At 43.2% G+C, this 23,172-nt stretch overlaps 1 protein-coding gene across 11 annotated transcripts in view; it reads right to left on the bottom strand.

The window, feature by feature from the left end:
• The window catches only part of MYRIP (myosin VIIA and Rab interacting protein), a 372,549-nt gene that overhangs the window by 331,728 nt on the left and 17,649 nt on the right, over window positions 1-23,172 (bottom strand). The window contains exon 1 of one of the 11 annotated variants that reach the window (XM_049870915.1): window positions 7,546-9,909. The exons of the other annotated variants lie outside the window; for them this stretch is intronic. The gene's annotated coding sequence lies outside the window, so the exon portion shown is untranslated. Of the gene's footprint in view, window positions 1-7,545; window positions 9,910-23,172 lie in introns of those variants that run through there. 11 annotated transcript variants of the gene reach the window in all.

The raw sequence follows: 23,172 nt of genomic DNA on the forward strand, positions 1-23,172 counted from the left end.
TAACCGGTCACATTTGTTCTTTGTTACGAATACTTGGCAGCTAACGGCTGACCCCGTTGTGGCCTCTGATCACTGAGGTCCCTGCTCTTGGCGGCCTCCCCTCTGAACTGCAGGCTTTGGCAGGTCCAGTTCTCCTCATGGTGCCTCAACATGCCCTCATCAGGGCCCAGGGAAACTCCTGCCTTCATGCCTCCCATGCTCAGGATATGGGGCCATGCTCCACAGCCGTTCCTGGCTACAGTGGATGTGCTCACAAACAGGCCTCCTGGAGAACCCTGAACTTCCCCAGACTAGTCCTTTTTACAATGTTCTCAGGCTCCCCTGTGCCTTCTGCTCAGTTTTCTACTTGACCCCCTTAAGACACACAATCACACCCTTCGCTGACCTGCTCCCAGAAGAGAAAGTCAGGACACACACTCCTGACTGCCTTGCCTTCCCTCTCTCTCCTCCTTCCCACACTTCTTGGGTCAAAAGGCTCAGGTTTTCTTCTTTTCATCCCCCCACATTTCAGCCTCCTGGATCTCACAGCTCAGTCTTCATGGTGGAGAAACTCATCCGAGTCAGCCATCCTGGCTGCTGCCTGGAGCTGCAGGAAAATTGAGCACTAGGCACTGCCAAGAGCTAAAAACCTTTGGTTTGCTGTCCCCAAAACATCTCCCCAAATGACTAAGAAACTTCCCAGCCTATCTGTTATCAGCGAGATCTCCACCACACCTGCAGCTGCAGCTGGACCTGACACCCCCACCCATCACCACCTTCCACACGCTCAAGGAAACCCTCGCCAGTATTACCCTAGCACATTTTTCAAATGGCTGATTAATTTAAAATACCTCATACAAATTTAGTTGTTTTGATGGCTTCAGTTTCTAGACTCAGAAATAAATGATAAGTTCAAAGGTGGTTTTTATCTACTTATACCCAACTTCTGACCACCCAAAGCATGCTGGGAAAATCCCTTTCCTTCTCCCAGCATCCTTTGGGCATCAACTTCAGGACTGGAGTGGTATTAAGCATATGCTCAAAGAGCAGAAAGCAAACTGCAGACAATAATCTTGGAGCCTGTCCTCTCCTTCTGTCCTTTCAATGCTGTGGTTTATATACAAAGTTCCCTCAACACCCTAGGAACGTGTTCACCGAGGAATGTGTTCCTAGAATAAAAATTCTTCCACAGATTCACAGAACTGGAAGAATGCATACTTAAAAATGACGGTTTCCTTCTTTGACAATACATCTTGTATGTGTTTGACAGAGAGTGTCCCCTGGCCACGTCCTTCCTTCATCTGCCCTTTCCCTTTTCAACATCTTCCTGCCGCAGAGCCATAAATTCTCATTAACAGCCGCAATGACTCCCTCTTTCTTGGCATAAAAATTTAGCAATACTTTTAGTGAAGAGATGGTATTAACTGGGAATTGAAATTTTCACAGATGACTTCAAGAAAGTGTCCAGTAGTCAAGATACTGGTGACTTTGAAGGATGGGAAATGAATGTCAAGTGTATAGTCTGTTCACAAATTTTACCCTAAAATATTTACTTTCTGAATATGGAAGAAAAGAGCTCTTAAATATGTAACCTTCTACCTTACATGTGAGAAAGGAGATGTTCTTTAAAGTTAGTAACTTAATAAAACGTGGTGGAAAACTTTGGTAAACTTGTAAAATGTGAGGCTTTTGTTCTCTCCAATCCAAAGAAAAAATACCTTTCCATGTTTGAGGAAATACAGTACAGTCACCCAATGTCATATCTCAAAAACCAAAACCGACTGTCGTCCAGTCAATTCCAACTCATAGCGACCCTACAGGACAGAGTGGAACTGCCCCATACGGTGTCCAATGAGCAGCTAGTGGATTCCGGCTGCCAATCTTTTGGTTAGCAGTCATACCTTTTAACTACTGCATCACCAGGGTTATTAAATTAGGCAGCCATTACTAGACGTATTAATATTATTATGTTATTAGGCAGCCATTAAAGACAGCATTTATAATGAGCTTGTAATGGCATGAGAAAACATTTGTGACGTTAAGTGGGAAAGGCAGGTCTCTACATGCTGTAGGACTTTGGTAATGCAGAGAAAGTTATCTGCCGAGCCTGAGCTGGGACTCACAGTCTGGCAGTTTACAACACTGGAATGCTGCTAATTTGTCCGTCCCACTGCACACCTAGTTAGCAAGGAGAAATGGTAAAATGGAGGGGATGAAAGGGCCTCTGGTCTTAACAGAACTCCCACCACCACCCATGGCAGGCCCACTGGGCTCCAGCAACACCAGGAGATTGGAGGGGCCTCCCACAGCACCCCACGGCCCTCAAGGGTCTCATAACTCTGGGAGACAGGCAGGTGCTTGGCATGGGCAAGGCTGGGTCTGGTGGGCACCAAGAATGGCTCCCCAGGGCACTGTGGGATTGCTGTAGCCTCCAGTGAATGACTCAAAGGAAGACTCTGGGCACTCAGGGAAAATCCCAGAGATAATAGGGGGCATGGTCCTGAGGAGAACCTACTGAGGCAGCAAAGACTACTGTAAGCTCTTGCCAGAGAGGTCCGGGGGTGGTGCCTGTGAAAGCATTCTACAAAAGAATGAAAGGGTTTCCAGCAATACAGCTGACGGGGACAAAGTCACTAGAGAGAGGAAGCCAGGGGAGCAAGAGGACAGGGCTTTAGAAGGACCATCTCTGTAGGTATCAAAAGCACTGATGACTAGCTCAGAAGCAGTGTCAATGAGAGTGGGTGGGAGCCACATGCTCAGATCTTAAAGGAATTAAGAAGAAAGGGCTCAGGGTCAGCAGTGGAGGGCAGCGAGGAGGGTAGCGGGTGCTAGGGTCTGATGATACAGGCTTTTGTCTGTTTGCTTTTTTTAAGAGAGGTGGCAGCCAGAGCAACCTCGGAGCAGCAATGAGGAGCATGGAGGACATCTCCACCACCTGCAGGCCCAGCAGTGGCTGGAGGACAGGAGAGAAAAAGGGCCACAAGGGAAGACAGTGAAGGGTACATCAGAGAAGATGGTGACAGGGGATCCGCTGATGACTGACCATCAGAGAGAACCTTCATGGGATGGGAGGTGGGAGGCAGGGCCGGAAGAGGGAACATATCGAGCTGAGTGGGGATCACAGTCCAAAGGATGCACAAGGATCCAGGAGACCAGGGCTTCATGTGGGGACTGATGAACTGGGATTAAGGGGATGATATTGGTCCCAATGGCTTCAAGGCAGACAGTGGGACATGAGGGATGATGGATGGAATGGGAGCGAGGGAATGTGGCTTTGCCAAGAGCAGGCAGAGTTCTAGAGACCCCCCCACCCTTGACTTCTGCTGAGCACTGAGGGACACTTTCTGCTTCTGGGCTAGTTGTAGCCCATGTTATCATTTTAGATATTTCCAAATGAATTTTTCCAAACTGTCCACACACTTTCCTTGTATTTGATCTGCATGTTTTAAAGTCATTCCAGGACTACAGGAAGGGTCTCTTGTTTTGTAGTGAATTTAAGTCATTTAAGTCTGACCTCAGCTTTTTAATTTGTTCATTCTGACTCAGATGACTACGGGAAGTTCTGTGCAATGGACCTAGTGCTGCAGGGTACCTGTTCACAGGGCGGACTGACAAGGGCCTGGCTGGAACAGAGCTTCTGGGTGAAGAAGCCATGACAGTGACAATATGCTCAGTACTAGGGAGACAAGAAGCCTCCCTCTCCACTCAGTTCCCTGTGGATTGGTAGCATTTGTTTGCTGACCGATTGATTTGAGAACAGGCAATTACAGGATGAAAGGGCAAGAGCAGAGCACAAAAAGGCCTCATGTGGGGCTGATTAAAAGGAACTCTTGTCAAATTTCAGCAAATCCTGCCACGAGGGCTGTTACTAAGACAATGCTGACTGTTCTATAACAAATAAGACAATCTAAAATGTCTAAAAGTGCTTAAAACTCAATACATATGACTTTAAAACTCAGAGATAGTCTATACATAACCAGAAAAGAAAATGATCCTAAGAACAAGCCTCATTAAGCTAAAGAAACACAGAAATATGGGTAACAATCTTAGAAAATTAAAGGTACAGAAATAGTAAATGTTCAAATGAGGGATACTCTTCAAATAGGTGATAAAAAGTCAAATTCTAAACCAGCTTCTATGGTACTTCAAGTATTTCAAGAGCAAACATCTGTGTCCAACAGAAATGCCCTCCTGCAGTCAGCCCAGTGGTGCCTCACCCCACCCTGTAACAAGACAGAGGAGTCCAGCTGCATCCTCAGCCGCCACCACCAGTTCAGTCCACTGTTTGTCTGGTGGGCTGTCCCAGATCATCCAGGGCTGTGGTTTTCATTGTTATTCTAATCATCATCATCATCGTTTAGCCTTCCAGTAAAAAAAGGGCCAAAGCTTGGTGGGTTTTTTGGATTTTGGAAACGACGTGTACCATACGTGATTATGCTGGTCTGGCCCATTTACCAAGTAAACTGTAAGGAAGCCAGTTCTGAGTGGGGCCCAGAGAAAAAGAAAGGCTCCGCAGCAAGTCCAAGCTGCCATGCAAGCCGCTCTGTCCCTTGGATAATGCGTGACCAGGCATAACCAATGATGTGCAAAGTGTCCATAACAGAAGGTGCCGTACGGACCTCTGGGAAGCTCCAGGAGAAGCCCACAAAAGCCTCCGGAGTGTTGGAGCAGCCATACCCTCTCCTACAGATAACTATTCTCCTTTTGAGAAAGAGCCCTTGCTTGCTATCAGGCCCTAGTACAGAATCCCTGGCTATGGGACATGAAGTGACCACGTGACCAGCTAGGTATCACCTGACCCACCTAGCACTGACCCTCTTTTTAGATGAGGTGTGTGCAGGAGGTACCCACAGTCAAGTGGAAATGGTGTATAAGAAATCAGGCTCAAGCAGCTCAGAAGGTGTAAGCTGCACGAGCAGGTGACGTGAACTGCTGTCACCTATACTTCCTGTTCTGTCTCCTGTCCCTCAAACCACACCTACATATTCGTGGAAAGAGGAAAAAACTTAGGGTTGATTTATAGGTGATTCAGTGAGATCTAAGTGGTAGAAACCAGAAACGGACAGCTGCAGCGTTACAACCCCACTCAGGGGTGGCTCTGAAGAACAGAACTGAAAGGAGATCTTGTTGGTGGGCAGAATTTCAGGCAGTATATTTGATTTCTACATTGTCTGGACCGAGAGATATCCAGGAAGATGGAGCTACATCAGTTCATAGGCAGTAACTGACAGTATGGCAGGGTGGGGAAGAACAGGATGGGAAGATGAGTGACAAAAGGCCTGGGGAAGAAGTACATGGATGGATCTACCAGAGTAGATACAGCGTGATGACATTCAAACATCTATGTGAATCCTCAAACACCCCCACTGCAGAGGACGATCTCAATCACCAGGTGGGCAAGATGACATGATCTGTAGATGTCAGTCAACCTCTCCTCCCAGTGCTTAATCAGTAAGCCCTGGTTCAAAGTGGACATGGCAACAGGCCCCAGCAACATGGACCCATGGGATCAACAACATCGCTATGCGTGGGTCATACCTCAGGAACCTCCCCTCCCCAGGTCTAATCTGGCTATCGCTACTACTGACAGTCTGTCTTTCCAGTAGCAGAGAACAAAGCTGAGCCCCTCCACGGGTGTAGAGAAAGAGGAAACCAGTCAACCACCTGATGGTAGAGTGACTACCCTAAACCCCTTCTGTCCTGGAGGGGGCAGTGATTTCTCCATGGAATGTTGTTGTTGTCCTCTGCCGTCGAGTCAGTTCCACCTCATAGTGACCCCTTGTACAACAGAACAAAACACCACTGGGTCCCGCACCATCCTCACAATCATTGTTATGCTTCAGCCCATTGCTGCAGCCACTGTGTCAGTCCATCTCTTGAGGGTCTTCCTCTTTTTTTGCTGACCCTGTACTTTACCAACGATGACGTCCTTCTCCAGGGACAGGCCCCAACTGATAACATGTCCAAAGTATATGAAATGAAGTCTCACCATCCTTGCTTCTAATGGGCATCCTGGCTATACTTCCCCCAAGACACACTTGTTCCTTCTTCTGCCAGTCCCTGGCGTGTTCAATATTCTTCACCAACACCATAATTCAAAGGCATCAATTCTTCTTCAGTCTCCCTTATTCATTGTCCAGCTTATGAGGTGACTGAAAACACCATGGCTTGGGTCAGGTGCACCTTAATTCTTAAAATGACATCTTTGCTTTTTAACACTTGAAAGAGGTCTCAGGTCCCATGCACTAGATTTGCCAAATTCAGTACATCATTTGATTTCTTGACTGCTGCTTCCATGGGTGTGGATTGTGGATCCAAGTAAAATGAAATCCATGGAACAGACACCCATAAATCTACCACCTCTGCCTGTACTGCCAGCTCCATTACCTCCACTTACACAAGACTTCATTCACAGCCATGGTTTCCCTACCACATTGTGTCTGGCCAGGAACTCATCTTACAGCAAAAGAAGCCTGTCCAGGGACTCATGTCCATGGCATTCACAAGTCTCACCGATGTGCCATGTCACCTGCAAAGAGCAAGCCTGGCGAAACAGTGGGATGGCCTACAACCTCTCGGTCCACCAGATTTCTACCTCTGGACCAGATGATTTCTGGTCTGATCCTTTTTAACGCTGTGGTTTGTTCAATGACGCTAGGCCCGTGTGCAATAAATAGGTTTCTTTCATCATTTTTGAAGCCTCAATACAGTGAAAGTGGAAATAATATTTAAACTAGACTGGAGTGTGCATTTCCAAAAGAAAAACAGTTTCAAATAGAAGGGCTTACAGTGCTCAGCTAGGCCTTTCAAACTGTGGTTATAGTCAAAGATATATAAGCAATAATACAAAGAGATTTGATCCTAGGTAATATGCTGGGGATAATAACAAAGAAGAAAGTAAAGATGCTTTAGGCAATAAAAAAGAAATCTCCAGTTCAGCACCGTGGCAGGAGGGAAGTTGTCTAACCATCTCTAACAGCAGCCTGAACCACTGCAGGTTTCACAAGCCCACCCCTACTTCACTCACAGACACCCCTACTTCACTCACAGACACCCCTACTTCACTCACAGACACCCCTACTTCACTCACAGACACCCCTACTTCACTCACAGACACCCCTACTTCACTCACAGACGAGCTCCATCATCAGGAGGTTCAGAAACACACGCTTTAATCAAAGTTAGCTACTTCAAGGGCAATTAAAGGTGCTACAGAATTCTGCTGCTGAGCACTCCTAAGCACAACCTAACCAAAACAGCTGTGGGCTTTATTCTGAATTAAGTAGTTCATCACTGTGAGGGGGACTAACGAAGGCAGCCCAGTGGGTAAGCCTCTAGCCGCTAACTAAAAGGTTAGTTGTTCGAACTCGCCAGCGGCTCCACAGGAGAACGATGTGGCAGTCTGCTTCTGTAAAGATTAAAAACAGCCTTGGAAATCCTGAGGGGCGGTTCTACTCTGTCCTATAGAGTTGCTATCAGTCAGAATCACTCGACGGCAATGGGTTTGTCTGTTTGGTTTGTTTTAAGAAGGCTGGGACATTAGTGTTTCAGCGGTAGAATGCTCACCTTCCATGCAGGAGACCCGGGTTCGATTTCCAGCCAATGCACCTCATTGTGTGGCCACCGCCCGTCTGTCAACGGTGGTTTGTGTTGCTATGATGCTGAACAGGTTGCAGTGTAGCTTGCAGACTAAGGTGGGCTAGAAAGGAAGTCCTGGTGATTTACTTCCAAAAATCAGCCAGCGAAACCCTACAGATCACAAGAGTCCAATCCATAACCAATCCTTGGGATGGCACGGCACCAGGCAGCATCTCATTCCACTGTGCACGGGGTTGCCGCGAGCTGGGGCCAACTCAATGGCAGCTAACAACCACACCGGAGGCTTGGGGAGGTGCTTCTGAGTAGCAGTGCCCATGGGTATTTAACTGAAAATGGGTGTAAATGGAAAAAAATTTTTTTTTCTTTTTTTTCAAAACCCAGAAGTAAAACCCTAAAAGCCTAAGTATCGCATAATGTAGCCAGTGGAATTTGATCCAGTCCCTCGCCGCTTGCTCAAAATTCAGTCAGCACTAGTGGAGCGCCTACCTGCACTTTGCACCGTCAGACACTAGAGAACCCAGACATGAAGCCCCAGGTCCTGCCTCTGAATAACCAGACATTATGGGTGGGAGGAAATCCCCCAGCAACGTTTCCCCCCATCTGGCCCAACTGGGTCACTCTTCCTATCCCATCGCTTCACCATCTCTTTCTTCTGGAGTCAGTTTTACAAAAACAGTTGTCAAAGGGGAACATGTGCCCAGAGCCCCTCACCAGAAGAAGCCTCCAGCAGGTCTCTGTCCCCTCTCATCCTTTTGAGCTTTCTTTTTAGAGCATTTATGGGGTTTTCAATATCCCCATAATGCCAATTTAAGAAATTTTTAAAGATATAAATATGCATAAGAGAAAATCAATCACCCTGAAACTATCAAACACTGCTAAAACAGTGGTTCACATAACCCTCGTTTCTCCTATTTTGCCTGTTGTTGTCCAACTATACACAGAACTGTGTGTCCTTTTTTCCCTAAACACTTTACCTCAAGCTATTTTCCATGTCACTGAAATCACTTCTAAACTTCGCTTTTCATGGCTGCATTATACTCCATCAAGCGGATGTAACATAATCGACTGACCTACCTCCTGGAGTTCCACGTCTGGGTTGATTCCGACTTTCTGCTATTTCATAGGGTACTACGATAAACATTTTTGTGCATAAAGAGTTTCCACACTAAGGATTTTCCCCCCTTTGTCCACAGTCCCAGAAATAAAATGACTGGATCCAAGGTTAAGAATATTAAGACTCTTTAGACACATTTTCGGGCATTTGTCTGAAAAAGAACCTAGAAACAGTGAAGCCATCTAAAAGGGTAAAATTGACATGGATGACGGTACGCCTATTGCTGACCCGTCTGATCTGATCTCTGCAGCGAGGTCTCTGCTTCCATGCTGAACCACAAACCATTTTATAGAGCCCTAGAAAAACTAAAAATCCGTTTTTACTGCTAACTAGATTTTTAGTAAGTCCCTAGTTGAGAAACTAGTAGTATATGTTTCAAACTCCTCATGGCATTTTATTAAAAATGTTCTCTTTTATCAGATTTACCTGCTGTAAGTATTGAATACCTGTCCTCCCAAGTCCCAAAAGCTTATCTGTCAGACCCATTTCAGAATAACGAGTGTAAAGGGGGTAAGAAATACAAGACCTTAGCCTCTGTCCATGGTTAAGTGAATTTCACATTTTAACAAGGAGAATGGAAACATGGCAAGACGTCTACTTCCAGTGGAGAGAGAAATCATCTGAGGAGTGCTTCCGCAAAATCTGGAGAAGAATCTCTCGAAGAAATTAATGCCAAGGGGTGGCAACCATGTTCTGGTGTAATCCAGGATTCCTCCTTCTACAGGAAGCCACACAAACACAAAGCCGTGCACCCATGCTACGGGGAATGAACACCAGTGGGGGACGGGGTACACAAGGAGCAGGAAGAGAGAGATCTGCTTATTGTTTCCTACCTTCCAATATTTCTCCTACTCCCAAATTTACAGAAGTAAGAGCCTTCCAGACAAAATTCTTGACTTCCCTCTGACCAACAGAGTGCCAGGTCCTAGGTAAAGCAACTTTAACTTTTTCTCTTGACGCAGCTGTGAATATTGAATTGTAGGTTACCTTTTCTTCACATATACAAATAAGAGACTTGAAGCTTCTAAACACAAACAAGCCCACAGGGTAATCTAACTAGCGTTACCCAGTGTGGCTGCCACCATCCATGTGTGGCTACTGAGGATATGAGATGGGGTCGGTGCATCTGATGTGAAAATGAATCTCTCATTTTATTTCATTTTAACTAAATTTTAAAACAATGCTCAATTCAGTTATTGGAAAACTTTTAAGTATGTTTGAAACAACTTGCATATGTTGATATACTGTTTTAACTATAAATTTCATGAAATCTAAATGTAAATAAAGTAATTCTGGTGAAAATTTAGCAAGCATATTGATATGTGCATTAATTAGAAAATACAGATCAGACTTCAAAGAATTAGTAAAAAAAAAAGGTAAAATATGACATCAATAACTTTTATATGGATTATTTGTTGAACTGCTAATGTTTTAGATATACTGGGTTAAATAAAGTGTTAAATTAATTTCACGTTGTTTTCCTGGGAACCCTGGTGGTATAGTGGTTAAGAACTATGGCTGCTAACCAAAGGGTCGGCAGTTCAAATCTTGGAAACCCTATGGGGCAGTATTACTCTGTCCTGTAGGGTCACTAGGAGTTGGAATTGACTTGACAGCAATGGGTTTGGTTTTTTGGGTTTTGTTTTCCTGTGGCTATCTATCAGAAAATTTAAAATTACATATGTGGCTTGTGTTATATGTCTATTGGATAGAAACAGCCTATACAAATAGAATGGGTGGGTCAATGGAGGAGGTAAAAGGGAGCAATTAAATTAATCCAGAATATTGTTCTATGAGTACTCTCACATCAGATTAATACTATACATGGAATGGTTATAAGGTAGAGGCTAAAGTTAAAAATATCACCAAAGAGTGAAAAATCTAAGAAAAAAGGGCAAGGGGGGTCCTGGCTAAATTTATTTGGTTAGCCAGCATAGTTTATAAAAACTGGAATATTTTCCACAAAAATCAGTTCAGCCACTCTGGGCCTGCATCCTGAATACAACAATCACCTAGAGGTGAGTGGCAGCTGTCCTCAGAGAGTGTGTATTGTCTCCAGTTTGCCACAGTCCCCACCATCCTCTAATGTTCTAAACACACCCTGCTTCAATAATCCATCTGCCTGGCCCCTGTAGGCACCTGAAATTATGGCCCTGATTCTGTTAGATGTATTATTTTACTCATTCTACAATTATTTAATGAATACCTAGTATATACCATATGCTGTTCTGGGTGCTTGAAACAACTTAGTGAACGAAACAGATTCCAAAAATTCCTGCCCTCATAGAGTTTACATCCCAGTAAGTTATACAGTATGTTAGAAGGTGATAAATGCTACAACGGAAAAAAAAAAAAAAATGAGTAACTGGGACTGTCAATTTTAAACACAGTGAATAGATCTATTGAAATGGTGATATTTGAAGCAAAAACTGAAAGAAGTGATAGAGTTAACCACGTGCATATCTGAGGTATAAACTCTCTAAGCCAAGTGTCTTAGGCTAGATTCTCTAAACAAGTAAAACCAGTGAAGCATATAAATACATATAAAGAGAGATTTATATCCAGGAAATGGCTCACACGGTTGTAGAGGCTGGAAAGTCCCAAGTGTGTGAGTCAGGCTAAAAGCTTCTCCTGACTCACTTAGCTGCAGAGGCTGGCAAACCTAAGATCAGCAGGTCAGACAGCAGGCCTCTATTTCACAGGCTGCAGAGGCCAACAAATTCCAATATCAGCAGGTAAGCTGCTGGCTCAAGTCCCAAGAACCAGAGGTCAGATGAACAGGAGCCAGACGCAGGATTCAGAACGAGCAAAAGTTTTGCCCAGAAAGTCCACCTATATTAGATGCAGGTCACACACCCAAGAAAACTCCCTTTTGATTGACAGGCTGCTCACATGGTTCTCATCATGGAGGTGATTACATTATATCAGCTCTCATCATGGAAGTGATTACATCATTACATAGCTGCCAAACTACATCATAACTGCCTAACTCCCGAGAATCACGCCCAGCCAAGCTGACACACAACCTTAACCATCGCACCAAGAAAACAGCCAGTGAAAAGACACCGAGGCTGAAATGAGCCTGGAATGCTGAAGGAACAGCAAGGGCAGCACTGGGGCTAAAGTGGAGTGAACAAGGATGAAAGCATCGGAGACGAAGTCAGAGAGGTACAGGCGGTTCCCAGGTTACGAACGTCCAGCTTACGTACAACCCATAGTTACAAACCAAACCCAGTAAAGATTAAAAATCTGAGGTACACACAATGGTTTATAATAACAAACGGGTGCTACTTTGCCACGTGCATCAAATCATAATTATTATTACTGCATTATTATGTTAAAGGTGTTTTAGCGTATCTAGAAGTGTTTCTTTAATGTTTTTTATGCGTAGAAAGGTACACTACATACTATACGCTAAGACAAACATTTGACTAACTGACGCTACATACAAACCATACCTAACTATTCCCACTAATGTACAAATTCAACTTAAAGACAGATTTAGGGATGGAACTCGTTCGTAATGGGGACTGCCTGTACTATGCAGCCTGATCTTGCAGGACCTTGTAGGCCATTGGAGAGGCTTTGTCTTTTGCTTTGAATGAGATGAGAAGCTGTAGGTGCTTTGGGTGTGATTCTGAATGAGATGGAAGGCCCTGGGTGGGCTTTCAGCAGAGGAGTGACATAATCTGACTTTTGCTTTAAAAGCATAACTCTACTAGCTGTGTGGAAAAGAGACTGTAGGGGGACGAGGGCAGAAGTAGAGAGACTAGGTGGGCATCAATCGCAGTAGAAATGATGAAAAGCAGTCACATTCTGGGTCTGCTTTGAAGATAAAGCAAGCAGCATTTCCCAACAGATTGGATCTGTGATGTGCAAGGAGAAGCGTCAAGTATGATTCCAAAGGCTTGGCACCTAATTATCGAAGAGAAGAAAGCTGCAGGTGGAACAGGTTTTAAGGATAAGCTCGGTTTTCAGAAAGCTAATTTGGAAATGTTTATTACACATTCAAGGGTTGATGCTAAGTAGGTGATTTAAAGAGTTCAGGAAAGAGGTGTGGCCTACAGATAGAGGTCTGGAGATCATTGGCACAAGTGGTATAAAGCTGCCATGAAACACAATGAGGTCAATAAGGAGGAAATATAGACTAAAAAGCAAAGAGGATTAAAGATTGAGCGCTGGGCACTGCAGGTCTCTTTAGAGGCCAAGCTAAAGAAGAGGAAATACCAAGACAGACCGGGAAAGAGCTACCAGGGAGTTACATGGAAAACCAAGACGGTGCATCCTTGAGGCCAAGTGAAGAAAGTGTATGGAAGAGGGATTGAAAGGCTGAACCAAACACTGCTGGACAGATTTTTATGGATTGAACTGCATTTCCCAAAAATGTGTGTCAACTTGGCCATGCCGTGACTCCCACTATCGTGTGACTGTCTACCACTTCGTCATCTGACGGGATTTTCCCATGTGTTATAAATCCTATCTCTATGATGTTAATGAGACAGGATTAAAGGCAGTTATGTTAATGAGGCAGGACTCAATCTACAAGATTAGGTTGTACCTTGAATCAATCTCTTGAGATATAAAAGAAAAGCAAGCAGACAGAAATGGGGGCTTCATATCACCAAGAAAGCAGTGCCAGGAGCAAAGCACATCCTTTGGACCTGGGGTTCCTGCTCTGAGAAGCTCCTAGACAAGGACCTTCCTCCAGAGCCCACAGACAGAGAAAGCCTTCCCCTGGAGCTGGCACCCTGAATTCAGACTTCCAGCCTACTAGACAGTGAGAGAATAAATTTCTGTTTGTTAAAGCCATTCATTTGTGGTATTTCTGTTATAGCAGCACTTGATAACTAAGATAGAGGTCAAGGAGGATGAGGACTGAGAATCAACTATTGCATTCAGTAAGATGGTACCAAAAAACGAAACCAAACCCGCTGCCATCGAGTCAATTCTGACTCATAGCGACCCTATAGAGCAGAGTAGAACTGCCCCATAGAGTTTCCAAGGGGCACCTGGCGGATTCAAACTGCTGGCCTCTTGGTTAACAGCCATAGCATTTAACCACTATGCCACCAGGATTTCCAGTAAGATGGTAGTCATTGGTAATCTTGATTGTTGTGAGTAGTGGGAGGCAAAAGCCCAACTGGGTGAATTTAAGAGAAAATGCTCAAATTTGTCTATTTTTTTTCTTTTATTGCCTTTGCTTTTGTTGTCATGTCTAAGAATCCACTGCCACATCAAAGGTCATGAACCTTTTCCCTTATGTTTTATTCTAAGAGTTTTATAGTTTCAGCTCTTAGATTCAGATTTTCGATCTATTTTTAGTTGACTTTTATATCTGGTGTAATGAACACAGTGAATGCACTTAATGTCACTGACCTGCCCACTTAAAAATGGTTAAAATGGCATTTTGATAAAAGATTCTACAGAAGAACCCTGATCAAAAGGGGGAAATGCAGAACAGAATGTCAAATTCTCAGGGACTCCAGAGTTAATGAAGGCATTAAGGCTGGACGAACCCCTGAAACTACTACCCTGAAATAATATTTAAATCTCAAACCAAAAATATCCCCTGAAGCCTTCTTTAAATCAAACAATAAAAAAAAAAAAAATAGTTTAGCTTAATTAGTAAAGAATGTCTGCCTTGAGCATTGTGCTTTCCAAAGAACTAACTATATGGGGTCAAACTGACAACAGCAACTAGAAATGTTAGATAGAAAACTCGGGGAGCAGTGAGCTTATGTTAATGGAGGAGAAACAATTCAGAAGAGGAGGGTGAGAATGGTTACACAACTTGATGAACGTAATCAATGTCACTGAATTGTACATGTAGAAATTGTTGCATTGGTGTGTTTCTGCTGTGTATATTTTCAACAATGGAAAAAAAATTTTTTAATTTTATGGTTACAATGGTAAATTCTATGTTATGCATATTTTACCACAATGAAAGAATTTTTAAAATAGAAAGAATGGGAGGAGAGGGTTTTAAGACAGTGAGTCCAGAGAGCTCCTTTTAGTAGTTTTTGGTATACAGGCAAGCAGAGAAATGGAGCCAAAGCTGGTGGTGGAACTGAGGTGAAGGGGCAGTGTTTTCTAAGAAGGGAGAAATAACATGTTTGTACACCAGTAAGAATTATCTGGTAAAGGGAGGGGGAAACTGATAATACAGAGGACAGATAGGAGAATCACTGGAGTGATATCCTTGAATATTCAAAGAAGATGGGCTCCAGGGCCTGAGTGGAGGGAGAAGCATAAGATACAAGCACAGAGAACACACGTTTAGCCACACAATAGAAAGCAGAGGATATGGGGACAGATGCAAGCAGGTGGGCAGATGGCTGGAGCGAGTCTGTGGAAGTTCCCCTCTGATGGCTTCAGTTTTCTCGGTGAAAGATGGAGCAAAGACAGTGTGTAAGAGTGAGGATAGAGAGAAAGTATGAAGGCCTGAGGAGATGGAAGAAAGTGTGAAATAATGGAGAGAACAGGAGAGTGAAAGGACCAGAGAAAGGACCAGGCATCACTAAGGGTCCACCTGAGGTTTGGATCCTGTGAGACCAGTTAACCAGCCACATTACGCAGCACAAACGCAGATGAGATGTAGGCAGAGATTAAGATTTAATAAGTGTTGGGGCTCTGCCAAGTGTGTAGAATAATGCCAGGGACAGATAAGTGAACTGAGGGTGTACTCAAAGGACTCATTGTAGGGAAAACCTTGATATATGAACTGGAGAAGCAGGAACAGAAGACCACAAGTGTCAGGGTTCATGGACTGGAAGTTGGGGGCACTGAGAGATTGTTAGAGTTGTAATATGAAAGGGAGAGGGTTGAAAGAAAGAAGGTAGACGTCAGAGAACATGGTGCATGAAACAGGTTAAGGAGGGTCAGCAGTTACTGGGAATAAAATGTCCAGGCTATGACTGTGGAAGTGAATGGGAACATAGGGTGGAGGACAGAAAACTGGAGCAGAGGAGGCAAAAGAGTTAAAAGGACGAGATATCAGAAGGATCACCTACGTGTGTACCGAAACTGCCAAGACTAACGCGGGAGTAATGCTGGCAACAGTGACAGGAGCCTGGTGTTAAAGTCATCAAGAAATGAGAGCAAGAGGCGGGCCCAAGATGGCGGACTAGGTGGACGCTACCGCAGATCCCTCTTGCAACTAAGACTCGGAAAAACAAGTGAATCGATCACATATATAACAATCTATGAACTCTGAACAACAAACACAGACTTAGAGACGGAGAACGAACAAATACGGGCAGACAGCGATCGTTTTCAGAACTAAGAGCCAGCGTACCAGGCAGGTGACCTTCAGAGCCCGGGCTGGGGCAGAGCCCAGGGGGGCAGACGGCACAGACAAGGGGCCCAGCCCTAACCCCCCCCGAACCCATCCCGAGAGGGAGTCTAGCTGGTTGGCGTGGGCGGCGTAGCGGCACAGCCGGCGGGAGAAGCACCCGGGAGGCAGTGACTGATCTTGGAGCGGGGAGAGCAGCGGCCCAGCCGGGGAGCCGTCCCGCCGGGAGTTTGGCAGGAGGCGGGCAAGGCGCGAGCGTGGGGGTCACCTATATTTCCCTAAAGTGACCGGGGCAGGGGGGGCGCCCAGACGTTCGTGAGGGCCACGCCCACCCAGTTCGCGCGAGCGGTGCGGCGCGCCGGAGGGAGAAATCCCCGGGAGGAAGTGACTGGTCTTGGAGCGGGGAGAGCAGCGTCCCAGCGGGGGAGCCCTCCCGCTGGGATCTTGGCGAGAGCGGGCGGGGTGTAAGCGCATTCCCCTGAATAGACCCCGGCGGCGGGTTCAGCTGTTCGTGAGGGCCACGCCCACTCAGTTCGCGAGAGCGGTGCAGCGCACCGGAGGGAGAAATCCCCGGGAGGAAGTGACTGATCTTGGAGCGGGGAGAGTAGCATCCCAGCCGGGGAGCTGTCCTGCCGGGATTCTGGCGGACGGGGGCGGAGCGTGAACACGGGGATCAGCTCTATATTCTGTGGTGCTACACGCCTAGCTCTCTGATCCCTTCCCCCACCCTCCCCAGGTGGCTCCATTAACATCCAAATACCCTGAGCCAGAAGGAGAATTCAGATAGGGATCTGACTGCATTTTTTTTTTAGCTGATTACCTGGAAAATCTAGTTTCCCAGTGATGGCTCGGAGACAGCAGTCCATATCAAACCACATAAAGAAACAGACCATGACAGCTTCTCCAACCCCCCAAACAAAAGAATCAAAATCTTTCCCAAATGAAGATACTATCCTGGAATTATCAGATACAGAATATAAAAAACTAATTTACAGAATGCTTAAAGATATCACAAATGAAATTAGGATAACTGCAGAAAAAGCCAAGGAACACACTGATAAAACTGTTGAAGAACTCAAAAAGGTTATTCAAGAACATAGTGAAAAAATTAATAAGTTGCAAGAATCCATACAGAGACAGCATGTAGAAATCCAAAAGATTAACAATAAAATTACAGAATCAGACAACGCAATAGAAAGTCAGAGGAGCAGACTCGAGCAATTAGAATGTAGACTGGGACTTCTGGAAGACCAGGGAATCAACTCCAACATAGCTGAAAAAAAATCAGATAAAAGAATTAAAAAAATGAAGAAACCCTAAGAATCATGTGGGACTCTATCAAGAAGGATAACTTGTGAGTGACTGGAGTCCCAGAACAGGGAGGGGAGACAGAAAACACAGAGAAAATAGTTGAAGAACTCCTGACACAAAACTTCCCTGACATCATGAAAGACGAAAGGATATCTATCCAAGATGCTCATCGAACCCCATTTAAGATTGATCCAAAAAGAAAAACACCAAGACATATTATCATCAAACTCACCAAAACCAAAGACAAACAGAAAATTTTAAAAGCAGCCAGAGAGAAAAGAAAGGTTTCCTTCAAGGGAGAAACAATAAGTTCAGACTACTCAGCAGAAACCATGCAAGGAAGAAGGGAATGGGACGACGTATACAGAGCACTGAAGGAGAAAAACTGCCAGCCAAGGATCATATATCCAGCAAAACTCTCTCTGAAATATGAAGGAGAAATTAAGATATTTACAGATAAACACAAGTTTAGAGAATTTGCAAAAACTAAACCAAGACTGCAAGAAATGCTTAAGGAGATTGTTTGGCCTGATGACCAATAATATCAGGTACCAGCACAATACAAGGTCACAAAACAGAACGTCCTGATATCAACGCAACTCAAATAGGGAAAGCACGAAAACAAACAAAGTAAGAGTAATTCTAAAAAATAAATAAATAAACAAAATAACACACATAACAGGAAATCATGGAAATCAATAGATAAACGATCACAATAATCAAAAAGAGGGACTAAATATAGGAGGCATTGAACTGCCAGATGGAGAGTGATACAAGGCGATATAGAATGATACAAGATAGGTTTTTACTTAGAAAAATAGGGGTAAATAATAAGGTAACCACAAAAAGGAATATCAATTCCATAACTCAAGAAAAACGTAATGACTCAACAAACATAAAGTTAAACATTATGAAAATGAGGATCTCACAATCTACTAAGAAAAACGTCTCAGCACAAAAAAGTATGTGGAAAAATGAAAAGGCCAACAACACACATGAAAAGGCATCAAAATGACAGCACTAAAAACTTATTTATCTATAATTACGCTGAATGTAAATGGACTAAATGCACCAATAAAGAGACAGAGAGTCACAGACTGGATAAAGAAACACGATCCATCTATATGCTGCCTACAAGAGACACACCTTAGACTTAGAGACACAAACAAACTAAAACTCAAAGGATGGAAAAAAATATATCAAGCAAATAATAAGCAAAAAAGAAGAGGAGCAGCAATATTAATTTCTGACAAAATAGACTTTAGACTTAAAGCCGCCACAAAGGATAAAGAAGGACACTATATAATGATAAAAGGGACAATTGATCAGGAAGATATAACCATATTAAATATTTACGCACCCAATGACAGGGCTTCAAGATACATAAATCAAATTTTAACAGAATTGAAAAGCGAGATAGACACCTCCACATTTATAGTAGGGGACTTCAACACACCACTTTCGGAGAAGGACAGGACATCCAGTAAGAAGCTCAATAGAGACACGGAAGACCTACTTACAACAATCAACCCACTTGACCTCATTGACTTATACAGAACTCTCCACCCAACTGCTGCAAAATATACTTTTTTTTCTAGTGCACATGGAACATTCTCTAGAATAGACCACATATTAGGTCACAAAACAAACCCTTCCAGAATCCAAAACATCGAAATATTACAAAGCATCTTCTCAGACCACAAGGCAATGAAGCTAGAAATCAGTAACAGAAAAACTAGGGAAAAGAAATCAAATACTTGGAAAATGAACAATACCCTCCTGAAAAAAGACTGGGTTATAGAAGACATCAAGGAGGGAATAAGGAAATTCTTAGAAAGCAACGAGAATGAAAATACTTCCTATCAAAACCTCTGGGACACAGCAAAAGCAGTTCTCAGAGGCCAATTTATATCGATAAATGCACACATACAAAAAGAAGAAAGAGACAAAATCAGAGAACTGTCCCGACAACTTGAACAAATAGAAAGTGAGCAACAAAAGAATCCATCAGGCACCAGTAGAAAACAAATAATAAAAATTAGAGCTGAACTAAATGAATTAGAGAACAGAAAAACAATTGAAAAAATTAACAAAGCCAAAAGCTGGTTTTTTGAAAAAATTAACAAAATTGATAAACCATTGGCTAGACTGACTAAAGAAAAACAGGAAACAAATAACCTGGATAAGAAACGAGATGGACCACATCACAACAGACAGAGCCAAATGAAATTAAAAGAATCATTTCAGATTACTACGTAAAATTGTACTCTAACAAATTTGAAAACCTAGAAGAAATGGATAAATTCTTGGAAAAATACTACCTACCTAAACTAACACATTCAGAAGTAGAACAACTAAATAGACCCATAACAAAAAAAGAGATTGAAACGGTAATCAAAAAACTTCCAACAAAAAAAAGTCCTGGCCCAGACGGCTTCCCTGCAGAGTTCTACCAAACCTTCAGAGAAGACTTAACACCACTACTACTGAAGGTATTTCAAAGCATAGAACAAGACAGAATACTACCCAACTCATTCTATGAAGCTACCATCTCCCTGATACCAAAACCAGGTAAAGACATTACAAAAAAAGAAAATTTTAGACCTATATCCCTCATGAACATAGATGCAAAAATCCTCAACAAAATTCTAGCCAACAGAATCCAACAACACATCAAAAAAATAATTCACCCTGATCAAGTGGGATTTATACCAGGTATGCAAGGCTGGTTTAATATCAGAAAAACCATTAATGTAATCCATCACATAAATAAAACAAAAGATAAAAACCACATGATCTTATCAATAGATGCAGAAAAGGCATTTGACAAAGTTCAACACCCATTTATGATAAAAACTCTCACCAAAATAGGAATTGAAGGAAAATTCCTCAACATAATAAAGGGCATCTATGCAAAGCCAACAGCCAATATCACTCTAAATGGAGAGAACCTGAAAGCATTTCCCTTGAGAACGGGAACCAGACAAGGATGCCCTTTATCACCACTTTTATTCAACATCGTACTTGAAGTCCTAGCCAGGGCAATTAGGCTAGACAAAGAAATAAAGGGTATCCAGATTGGCAAGGAGGAAGTAAAGCTATCACTATTTGCAGATGACATGATCGTATACATGGAAAACCCTAAGGAATCCTCCAGAGAACTACTGAAACTAATAGAAGAGTTTGGAAGAGTCTCAGGTTATAACATAAACATACAAAAATCACTTGGATTCCTCTACATCAACAAAAAGAACACCAAAGAGGAAATCACCAAATCAATACCATTCACAGTAGCCCCCAAGAAGATAAAATACTTAGGAATAAATCTTACCAAGGATGTAAAAGACCTATACAAAGAAAACTATAAAACTCTGCTACAAGAAATTCAAAAGGACATACTTAAGTGGAAGAACATACCCTGCTCATGGATAGGAAGACTTAACATAGTAAAAATGTCTATTCTACCAAAAGCCATCTATACATATAACGCACTTCCAATCCAAATACCAATGTCATATTTTAAGGGGATAGAGAAACAAATCACTAAATTCATATGGAAGGGAAAGAATCCCCGGATAAGCAAAGCATTACTGAAAAAGAAGAAGAAAGTGGGAGGCCTCACTCTACCTGATTTCAGAACCTATTATACAGCCACAGTAGTCAAAACAGCCTGGTACTGGTACAACAACAGGCACATAGACCAATGGAACAGAACTGAGAACCCAGATATAAACCCATCCATGTATGAGCAGCTGATATTTGACAAAGGACCAGTGTCAGTCAACTGGGGAAATGATAGTCTTTTTAACAAATGGTGCTGGCATAACTGGATATCCATTTGCAAAAGAATGAAACAGGACCCATACCTCACACCATGCACAAAAACTAACTCCAAGTGGATCAAAGACCTAAACACAAAGACTAAAACGATAAAGATCATGGAAGAAAAAATAGGGACAACCCTAGGAGCCCTAACACAAGGCATAAACAGAATACAAAACATTACCAAAAATGATGAAGAGAAACCAGATAACTGGGAGCTCCTAAAAATCAAACACCTATGCTCATCTAAAGACTTCACCAAAAGAGTAAAAAGACCACCTACAGACTGGGAAAGAATATTCAGCTATGACATCTCAGACCAGCGCCTGATCTCTAAAATCTACATGATTCTGTCAAAACTCAACCACAAAAAGACAAACAACCCAATCAAGAAGTGGGCAAAGGATATGAACACACATTTCACTAAGGAAGATATTCAGGCAGCCAACAGATACATGAGAAAATGCTCCCGATCATTAGCCATTAGAGAAATGCAAATTAAAACTACGATGAGATTCCATCTCACACCAACTAGACTGGCATTAATCCAAAAAACACAAAATAATAAATGTTGGAGAGGCTGCGGAGAGATTGGAACTCTCATACACTGCTGGTGGGATTGTAAAATGGTACAACCACTTTGGAAATCCATCTGGCGTTATCTTAAACAGTTAGAAATAGAACTACCATACAACCCATAAATCCCACTCCTCGGAATATACCCTAGAGATACAAGAGCCTTCACACAAACAGACATATGCACACCCATGTTTATTGCAGCTCTGTTTACAATAGCAAAAAGCTGGAAGCAACCAAGATGTCCGTCAACGGATGAGTGGGTAAATAAATTGTGGTATATTCACACAATGGAATACTACGCATCGATAAAGAACAGTGACGAATCTCTGAAACGTTTCATAACATGGAGGAATCTGGAAGGCATTATGCTGAGCGAAATGAGTCAGAGGCAAAAGGACAAATATTGTATAAGACCACTATTATAAGATCTTGAGAAATAGAAAAAACAGAGAAGAACACATACTTTTGTGGTTACAAAGAGGGGAGGAAGGGAGGGAGGGAGGGAGAGGGTTTTTTATTGATCAATCAGTAGATAAGAACTGCTTTGGGTGAAGGGAAAGACAACACACAATACAAGGAAGGTCAGCCTAACTGGACTGCACTAAAAGCAAAGAGGTTTCCGGGATAAAATGAAAGCTTCAAAGGTCAGCGGAGCAGGGGCTGGGGTCTGGGGAACATGGTTTGAGGAGACTTCTAAGTCAACGGGCAAAATAATTCTATTATGAAAACATTCTGCATCCCACTTTGAATTGTGGCACCTGGGGTCCTAAATGCCAACAAGCGGCCATCTAAGATACGTCAATTGGTCTCAACCTACCTGGAGCAAAGGCAAAGGAAGAACACCAAGCCCACACGACAACTAAGAACTCAAGAGACAGAAAGGGCCACATGAACCAGAGACCTACATTATCCTGAGACCAGAAGAACTAGTTGGTACCCAGCCACAATCAATGTCTGCCCTGCCAGGGAGCACAACAGACAACTCCTGAGGGAGCAGGAGGCCCCCCGAAGACAACTCATCAGGCATGAAAAGGACTGGTCAGCGGGGGGGAGAGAGATGCTGATGAAGAGTGAGCCAATTAAATTAGGTGGACACTGGAGAGTGTGTTGGCAACTCTTGACTGGAGCGGGGATGGGAAGATAGAGAGAGAGGGAAGATGGCAAAAATGGCACAAAACGAGAGACTGAAAGGGCTGACTCAATAGGGGGAGAGCAAGTGGGAGAAGGGAGTAAGATGTATGTAAACCTACATGTGACAGACTGATTGGAATGGTAAATGTTCACTTGAAGCTTAATAAAAATTAATTAAAAAAAAAAAAAGAAATGAGAGCAAGTTGCCTGGGGGACTGACAAACAGGGATAAATGACATGAATTCTGGCCCACTCCAGGTACGGCGCTGGTGCAGTCATGAGCAGGAAGAAGGAAGGATGGGCGTCTTGGATGTCCTCTTGACCCTGTCAATGTAGAACAGAAGGC

This window comes from Elephas maximus, chromosome 27, assembly GCF_024166365.1.
Source record: "Elephas maximus indicus isolate mEleMax1 chromosome 27, mEleMax1 primary haplotype, whole genome shotgun sequence".
Taxonomy (NCBI): Eukaryota; Metazoa; Chordata; class Mammalia; order Proboscidea; family Elephantidae; genus Elephas; species Elephas maximus.